This window comes from Patella vulgata, chromosome 7, assembly GCF_932274485.2.
Source record: "Patella vulgata chromosome 7, xgPatVulg1.2, whole genome shotgun sequence".
Taxonomy (NCBI): domain Eukaryota; kingdom Metazoa; phylum Mollusca; class Gastropoda; family Patellidae; genus Patella; species Patella vulgata.
The window spans coordinates 8652005-8661586 of NC_065885.2; the positions used below are offsets into that span (position 1 = coordinate 8652005).

General features: G+C 39.3%; 1 long non-coding RNA gene across 1 annotated transcript; it reads left to right on the forward strand.

Moving 5' to 3' along the window:
• Window positions 1-4821: 4821 nt before the first annotated feature.
• Window positions 4822-8444, forward strand: LOC126828902 (uncharacterized). The gene is made up of 4 exons (XR_007683284.1): window positions 4822-4881; window positions 5232-5317; window positions 6586-6670; window positions 7650-8444. It is a non-coding gene; the product is annotated as an uncharacterized LOC126828902 (long non-coding RNA).
• Window positions 8445-9582: the final 1138 nt, after the last annotated feature.

Sequence of the window (9582 nt, forward strand, 5' to 3'; positions counted from 1 at the left end):
CTCCGGGGAATGTTTCGGTCTTGATGTATTGGACAGCTTTCTATGGTGAATGTTTCGGTCTTGAAGTATTAGACAGAAGGTGTGTATGGGTCGGTGTGTGTGGAGGGTGTGTTTCTGTGTGTGTGTGTGGGGGGGGGGGTGAGGCTACAAAGCATCTATTCTCAATATTTTTCTTTATTACTAATAACTGTATTACCTTATAAATAGCACTGGCTTCACCGTAAACATAATTTGGATCTGTAGATAACGTCTGGTTCATCTCCTCTTCTGTTGGCGCTATATTTAACTGACAAATCTTCTCAATTTTATTATAGTTAAAAGAATGGCATAAAGATCGTTTTAAACATTCTTTACAGCATGATAAAGTTGAATTCAAACTTAATTCTCTAAAAACCAAACCTTCTCGGTATACACTACCGGTGAAATTCATATGTGTGGTTTTCGGACACTGTGCATTTGTTTTGACAATAAATTCCGAGGCAGATATCAAGATAAGCGTCATCAACAGGTTTCGTACTTTCATTTCTCTGACGTTAAGTTACATTAGTACAAAATTATCCCTATGAACTTGCGTTGAGATTTAAATGTCGCTTCAAAACAAGGATATCGCAAAAGCGGGATACAAGTTCCAATATTTCCGGGACGTTCACACCGTTAACAATTTGTGTAATTACACTTGCGTATAGCCCACTTGTGATCTTAGGACTTCTATCTTGCTCCCATCTACGAACTAGCTTCGGCTTTTGAAAACCGGATTCCCAACCATCACCACTATATTATATGCATAAGTAGTTACTAAGTTTAACAATAGTCGTATCTAAGTAGGCTATGCTAACGCTTCTCTGAACACCTCATGCCACGAAAAAAACCCTCAGTGAATTCTTTTAATCCAGAAAAGAACTAAGTTTTACAATAGTCGTATCTAAGTAGGCTATGCTAGCTCTTCTCTGAACACCTCATGCCACGAAATAATTTCTAGAAAAACAACAGAGAATTCTTTTGATCCAGAAAATAACTTCCAGTTAGGTTTTCTTTGTATCGATCGCGGAGGTGTCAGTGTTACTATACCTCAGTTTAATTCACGCTTTGTAGCCTATCACGATTTAAATATAAACAAATATTCAATCCCAATGGATTGTCTACGACATCATCCTAAGTGGAAGTGGACGTAAAACTCTAGAAACGAACGAACGAAAACTCCCAATGGAAGAGAATACAGCATCCGCATTATTCGACTTGAACTTCCAATGCACTAGGTGTGGCAATTACTACAATTCAATACTAAAGAGCTGCTAAAGAAATAATGAAATTTAAAATACCTATATCACTGTTCTATAAACAAGTAATACGATGAAACAATAATCAACAGTGTCGTAACTATGGTAACTGAACTCTCCAGACAATGAGTCACGTTAATCGCAACGCATATAATAATGTAACATGAATGTATATAAATTGATTTACATTCAATCGTTTCCGGTTTTACTGTAATTTCTAATCAGTTATATTCTGCGGAATACGTCAGAAGTCTCAATCGAATGGCGATCTCTAGCGTCTGTTTATTCCAGTCTACACTGATAGCATTTATTGCGCATGCTCTCCAGATAAGAATATGGCGTTGGCGTTTGACATGACTTGTGGAATATGTCTAGCCTCGCATTATGATACACGATCTGTGTACCAATGATAAAATGTTTTCCCGGTAATTCGGTAGCGCGTAGGGGTCTTTAGCAGTGGGAGGAAACCGGAGGACCCGGAGAAAACCCACGAGTTTGGACAGGAGACCCTACTCTTTGTCACGTACAACCGGGGAATCGAAACCGCAAGTTAACTCAATGACAGACTTTAAGATACAGCGCGCAAGCGCTAACCATTCAGCCATCCACCCCCCCCCCCCAAAACCAGAAGCAACAAAGGTTTTTAGATAATTTGCTCTATAATCCCTTTTCTTCAATTTTGTATAACCAAAGCATACTCTATAAATTGTTCTATATTGGAATTATGTAGAAAAACCCCATTAATATCAAATCCTGGTGCAGTTGTATTGTTTCCCTTCTAGTTGGGTAAAATTAACCTTCCCAATGGGTTAATGAATTAACTCAACCACCGTGAACATAAAAAATATCTATTTTTAAATGCATTGAAGGAATATGTTTTTTATGTACAAAATAATAAAGACTTTTCCTGGTATCTTTTGGGACCCCGGTGATATCTGATGTTTCTTGGGCATAGTAGAATTTTTGTTCGTATTACGTGCAGATATAAATATTACATATTTGAGTAGATGTTTTGGCGTCTATAGGGAGCTATGCTTAATGTAGCTTCTATAGGGAACTATTATTGACTATATCTACAGACCAAATCGAGCATTAACAATTGGAATCTCCGTAAGGAATTTTTACATAACGCAGTCTAGGTTACCAAGACAGTAAACTGAACACCTCGGTTTACCAGTCCAGGGATGTATAATACTAATCGAACGATCTATAGTCCGGTGGCTGAAGGGGTGATGGGTGATGGGGGATGGGGGGGGGGAGTCGCCACCCGAGCTGTGAATTTATGAGACCAAGTTTGTCTAGACCAGTTTTTTGCTTAGATTCCGAATCTGGGTGGTGATCAGGCGTTTGAAGGGGCGTTTTTGAGATATGGGGGTCCTATGTCTACAATTGGGGGAGAATGTGATTATGTTGACATAAAAGATGATCATGTATATTTATAAAACATAAACTTCTATGAATGCCCATCCCTAAATAAGTGTTTATGATGCCCCAGTGGCGAGGTGGGGTGAGTGGTTGCTGGTGTGCGTATGTGTGTTGGGGGGGGGGGGGGGGCGGGAAATGAGTTCACGTCCATTCAAATGATGATTTTCTTAGAGCTTGGCAAAAACATTACTTTTTAATTCCGCTGCAAATCTCTAAATATGTTTATAAGGCGTTCTGGATGATGTGAGGCATTAGCCAATGAAACGGTCTATTACGGCGAGTTTTTGGCGTGAGGTGCACGTAACTGTGGGTAACCCACCAGAAACATCAACGCTGATTGGTTAATCAAATGTCTGACGTCATAGGTTCAAAAGCCGCTCGTGTGACCCCTGACGTGACCCCCCACTACAAATTGTGAGATCTTCATGCAGTTTAGGCCATAGAAAGTATAAAAAAAACGAAACGAAATATAGATCTGTATTGTAATCAGATTGAGGTTGCCACGTGAACACCGAGAAAGTTTCGCTGTGTTACCGGAGTAACTTGAAGCAGTACTGCCATGGTAAACGGTCATTCGGCCTACATGTGGTGACTTTGCATGGCGTCTGATGCTGCTAGAGGTGGACACACACTTTACCAAAATCACATTATGTCTCACCAGCACTTCCGGTCCAATCAGTGACATGTTTTCATTGAGTTTCACCACAACTGAAACATGCTCACTGTGTTTAATTACGTCATTATTCTATTCACACTACCCTAGTTATCGTGACTGATAGCTAGAATTGTACATGGCCTGATTTCCAAGGCACCCGATTGTAATTATCACTAATCCGGTCACACTATCGAATATCATCAACGAGTGTATGGGTCTAATAATTATCTCTTTATCTGGGATCGGTATATCAGGAATCTTCAATCGGTTCTTATCATTTCAAGGTTTCTTTCTTGTAATATGACATTCTATTTCAAGCATATGTAATAATTCACATGGTAATGTTGACTGTACTATAATTGTTTTAAAAACGCTACATTAAGGGCAGGGGAACCGCACAGGCCCATAACTAGTCCTGCGCCCCCCCCCCCCCCCCCCCTGCAAGCCATTTCGCACCCAACTGTGAAAAAATTGTCGACTATAAAAACAATAGATATACATTGTCCGTCAATTTTACAGCACCCCTGAGAATACTATCCTCCTCGCTCATTGCTCTGAGCTAGTTGCGACCCTGGAACCGCACAGCAAAAAAAAACCCTAAAAAAAACCAACAAAAAAACCCCACAGATTACAAGCCCATGGATAAAACAGATGTTTGAAGGCGACTGTAAGGAATAAATGAGTTAATTCACAAATATTTCGTTGAACTCTACAAATCCAATCGAGAATCTGTAAATATGTTGATCCGGTTTCACTAACGATGGTCACAAATGTTTCTATAGATTTCCAAGTCAACGCTACGACCGACATTTATGTATGGTTTAATGATCGGGAGCGAGACATTAAGTAATATATTGATACTGCACGAGGCGTAAACCGAGTGTAGTTTCAATATATTACGCAATGTCTTTAACTCGAAACCATGAAACAACTTAATCTACAGACACCATCCCACACGTTCTTTTCAATGAAATACTTCACGCGAGTCCAATATTTCATCTAGTATAGATAATGTACGATTGACAAGTTGCCCGTACATTATTGGACATAATGGTACGCCAACATCAAAGGATTACGTCACATCTGTATTTTAAATGGAGTGATTGGATGATGTGCAATGGTCGTATCCAGACAAAATGGCTAGAGTACAATGTGTTAGGAAATGCGGCTTACAGCAGATTTTGAGATGAAGGGGGGTTGCTTTAGATGATGACAATGCACTTGATAAAATTCGAATTTAAAATAAATTTCCACTTCCAAACTACAAAACATCTGTATGTGATGGGAGTAGGCGTTAACCCGAACAGCATAGACCAATACTAATCGATCTAACAACTATAACATAACTCAAATTCACCTATTATTTCTAATCTGGTGCGCGTATCATCAGTCACGAAAGTAAATAGAAAGCGTCTAACCCAGGCCTTTTGAAAGAGTTTTATTCGGTACTTCACATAGTTTTTTTCTACTTTTGATTTCCAACGTGTAAATGTTTAAAAGAGATACCTACTAATCCTAAAAGAGGTTAAGTTCACGTTATCATTAAACCATAACACATACTTATGGAAGAACAAATACTGATTTATTTAGGCGACGATTCGAAGAGTATTCTCTCAAAGTTTTAAAGCAAGTACCTTGAAAACGTTGAGAGAATACTCTTCGAAACGTAGCCTAAATAAATCAGTAATTGTTCTTCCATAAGTATGTGTTATAGTTTATTGCTCAATCCAGTTTCTAAATGCCTCTCAAAGATCATTCACGTATCATCTAGTGTTTAAAAAAGGGGACCAGGTTTTGTTATGTTTGATAGAATGAACGGACATTTAGCAAATCTCATACTACGTGTGTTTTAAACATTATTAATGTCTTATCAGTTGAAATCTATCCCGTGAATTAATCTGTCCTGTGGTATAAAACTCGAGTAAACCTATCCAGTATATTTATACACAGTCATACAGAGGTGGGTAATATTCTTGTATCTTCTTTAAATCAAATACATCTGTATAGTCTTATCGTTATTAATAAGTCTCCTATGGTTAATGGTAACGGTACCGTGACAGTCGTAACGTTATAGTTTTATAATTTAGTCCCTCTATAACGCTGTCGGTTATACTATCTTCTAAGTCTTATTTTTATGATTTAGTATCCCTATAACGTTAAGTCCTAACGTTATAATTTAGTCTCTCTATAATCTTATAATTTAGTTTCCCTATAACGTTGTTAGTGACAGCCTCTTCTAGGTCTTAATGCTATAACACTGTAGTTTAGTCCCTATAGCGTTGTTGGTAACAGCTTCGACTAAGTCTTAACGTTAGAACATTATAATTTGTCCTCCGTATAACGTTATTTTTGACAACATCGTCTACGTCTTATAACGCTTTAATTTAGTTCCCCCATAAACGTTGTTGGTGGCAGCCTTGTCGAAGTCTTAACGTTAGAGAGGTATAATTTGACTCCCTGAAACGTTAATGGCGACAACATCGTCTAATTCTTAACATTATAACGTTATAGTCTCTCTGTGACGTAATTTCCTCTATTATAAACAAAATTTACGGATAAACATCAGTCACCAACCGTCGTGTTGACGGCTGGTAACTGAAGCGTTTCGAAGATAAAAAAAACCACCCAGCCAATCGGCACGTGTAGCCAACTGTAATTCGGCCATGGACCTTGATCTGTTTTTGTACAAATGATGATTACGAATCTCTACCGTTAGCGTAGAATAAGCCACCCTTTAGTGATACACAGCCTCAAGGTTAATACAAACCTTATTTTTTAAGAATGGAATGGGGTGAACGTCTCGTCAACGCAATACTTAGGTTACTTGAAGACTAGCATACTTTAATTCCCATTTCAAAGGTTACGTTGGCAATGCGACACTAGAATTTTGCCCGGGCATCGACGTTTCCGTCGGATTCTTTTTTTGAATTGCCAAGGGTTAGGGTTAGGGTTAGGGTGACACCGTATACACTTGTGGATCTGGGTTGTTTGTCCTGTCTGAACGACTATGTACCCTTTCCTTGTCTGTCCCAGATGTACCACATCTGATAAGGGAGAACCGGGCTTCAAAATGTCGAAATGTTTTTCTCAGCTCACGCCAGGATTCGAACTTGGGCCATTTTGGTCGACAGGGCATTTTCCTACAACTGAACTCGCATCCCCATATTTTAATAATGACGGACCATGTTCATGATTGTCATATATGCTACTGGTTTCTATATTTTGTAGATGTATTACCTCTGGTGCCTGTTGATTGTTGGGTGTATACACCTTGCTAACTCGACAAACAACACCGATATTAATAAACGAGCAGGTAAGTTGGGTCTCATACTCCTCACAGTGTTTTGTTTGATTAATTCTAACCCCAATCAAACACTGCTGGACCTACATCTAATTTATGTCTCAAATCAGCACAGTAATGGCTACAGATGGAGTTCTCGGGCCATTCCTTCAGGAATATGGTTTGGTCTTAATGCGAGAACTTTTAGTCCTGTCATGAATTGTACATACAGATCACCCAACACATGTCGAGCTATATAATAAGACAGATATACAGTGTACTACTCTTATATCGAATTCAACTACCAAGGTGTATTGTTGGTGCAAGTGAATGTGTACACGAGACCTTGGTTTTTCATGCGCAAGCGAATTATTGAAATAAAATTTAAAAAAAACATATGTTTGTCCCGAAATGACCGAGTTTGTGTCGAGTGGACGTTAAACCCCATTTCTCTCTCTCTCTCTCTCTCTCTCTCTCTCTCCCTTGGTTTTTCGGCCACCCTAACGACGGTACGCTCTTCCTTGCATGGTTATGTGTCCCAAGGGGGACCACGCCGGAAAATCCCGATGAACTTTCGTAACCAACGCATGGATAGAACACAAGACCTCTAGGTTAGCGACCCAACGCCTTATTCACCGTGGCACCGATTATGAAATAATTATCCTATGTGATCTACTAAATCGCTAAACTAAATACCTCTTCAGAGCAACATAATTTTAACCAATCAAAAATCTTATTTTATATCAAACTTGGGGGTTGGGTGTTCGAATTGTTTACCGCGAGTGCTTTACATATAAAGGTCTGTCATTAAGGGCAAGTGACGTGGATTCGATTCCCCACGTGTACGTGACAATGAGTAAGGTCGTTTGTCCAACGTCGTGGGGTTTCGCCTTGTCGCACCTGGTTTCCTTACGTGCAATCCTCTCTCTCTCCCTCTCTCTCTCTCTCTCTCTCTCTCTCTCTCTCTTTGTAACGTGATTAATGCAACCTTTCTCTTTCTTGTTTATTTCAGCTAAAACAATATGGCATAATAACGATTTTCCCGACCACGATCCTCTACATAACTTCAAACCAGTGGAGCACGGTTTCTTTAACTATGGTTCTCTAACGGCTGCCAAGGATCCCGCAGGTGGGAGCCATAACGTCATCAAGGTCTACTACAAACATGGAACCTATTCGGGAACCAAAGGTTACAAAGGCGCCCAATTCTACAGTCACCCAACCTCCCATACCGCCATGGGACTATCATATCAAGTCTATTTCAGTCATGGGTTTGATTTCGTCAAAGGAGGTAAACTGCCTGGTCTAGCAGGAGGTGATGAAGCTGATTGTTCAGGTGGCAATAATCATGATACGTGTTTCTCAGCCCGACTCATGTGGCGTGCTAACGGCGACGGGGAAGTTTACTCTTACTTTCCGGATCAAGCTCACGGATTCTGCGATAGGAAGGATGTCGAATGCTCGAATGATAAAGGAATATCGCTAGGACGCGGAACGTTCCGATTTAAGACGGGCCAATGGAATCGGATAACGGAATACGTTCACTTGAATACGGTTGGTAAAAGTGATGGTTACGTCAAGTTGTATTTTAATGGTAAGCTGGTCTATACAGGCAAAAATATCAAATGGAGAGTCAAGGACAGTCTGAAAATCAACTCGATCTTCTTCTCAACATTTTTTGGTGGAGGCAGCAAAGAATGGGCAGCTACAAAAGATTGTTATTCCTATTTTAAAGATTTCATTTTATCCATGGGAGACGCACCCCCTCTTCTTGGTTGAAATAAACAAAATTAATATCATTTTAAAATTTGTTCTATTTTTACTTACGTAAGCGACTATTAACAAGAATACACCACCAATATATATGAGGTTAACCCTACAGAAATATAGAATTAAAATATTTAGGGTAAACAGCCATTTAAAGATACATTATGGGAGATAAGATAAAGAGATGGCAGTTCTCGCTATAATAGTTAAAAACTAGATAGTGTAAAGGTAATTTGCTGAAAATTTCAGTCAAATTGATCCACTATGAGCCGAGAAAGAAGCGGGTATCATTACTAAAATCATTAATATAAACAGCATAGTCTCGATTATCCACTTTTTTAATTTAATTATCAATGGCCGTTAGCGGCATATAGGAATCTAATCCAGCCAACATCGAGAGTTTATTATGGTCTGGATAAGTCAATTAATGTCTAATTGATGATTTAGATAACATTTCAGGCCTAAAGAAAGACTTGTAATAAGCAGATTTTGCTCTTGCATAATGCATGTTTAAGCAATCAATTATCAGATTACTCCCCATGAGAGTTGTACGGCGTCTTTTTATGTCATGTTATAGCTACCAATTATCTGCTTCATAATCAGGTATGCTGTGTATAACATGCAAATATACTGAGCGCCATGGAAAATGCATCACTTTTTTTTCCCAAATATTTTATTACTAGGTGGTTTTGTATGTATAATATTATGCAATACTATGAACTATTGTTTCACACAATGCTCCCAAACGCAAAAAATATCGGCCCGTGTGCACAAAAAAAAATTGCACCGGATGCACATGAAAAACCCAATATTCACGTGCAGTATTGTGTGTGAGCCCTTTAAAAGCATGTTTTCAACTTAATGTGCAGTACATGAACTGTGAAACGTCAATCTGCCGTAATTTGTTGTTGGACGTGTGAATGAATCGAGCTAGAGATGCCGAGACTTACTGAAAATCAACGGAATGAAGCCATGGGAATGTCCAGGGCTGGCATGTCTACACGTGCTATTGCCAGACACTTCAATTGTCATCAGTCCACTATTGTAAGGTTGGTGGAACGTGTTCGAGTTACTGGATCAACACGTGACCGTCAACGTCCTGGTCCACAACGCGTTACAACCCAGGCTCAAGACCGCTACATCCAGGTTACTCATCTGCGTGACAGATTCCGTCCAGC